Raw genomic sequence first — 364 nt, 5'->3', positions numbered from 1 at the left:
CACTCTTATTGCTATTCCTGCATGCCTCTCAGCTGTTCTTCCTAAATAATTGCTCCTTCTGGAAGCCAATAATATTTGAGTCTGGGTTATCAACAATCCTTTATTTATTTATTTTTTGCCTGGGAATTTCAAGCCAGTATACTCTCAGCTTGAACAATGGAGACAGATTTATTTTCCATTTTAGTAAAAATAAATTCTTCTAAAAATTGTATTCTGCTTTCTATTTGCTTCCGTTATCTTGAATAGTTCAATTGCCTCTCCAAATTCTCCACAATAAACATAAAAAAAACTACCTCTCCCCAACACCACCATGCACCCCAGTATAACCCCAAGGCACTTCAACCACTTCCAAATGCAAAGAAAG

The sequence above is a fragment of the Tupaia chinensis genome, unplaced genomic scaffold, assembly GCF_000334495.1.
Source record: "Tupaia chinensis unplaced genomic scaffold, TupChi_1.0 Scaffold000350_1, whole genome shotgun sequence".
NCBI lineage: Eukaryota > Metazoa > Chordata > Mammalia > Scandentia > Tupaiidae > Tupaia > Tupaia belangeri.
The sequence above is the reverse complement of the archived record's forward strand: the minus strand, read 5'-3'. Positions refer to the sequence as shown.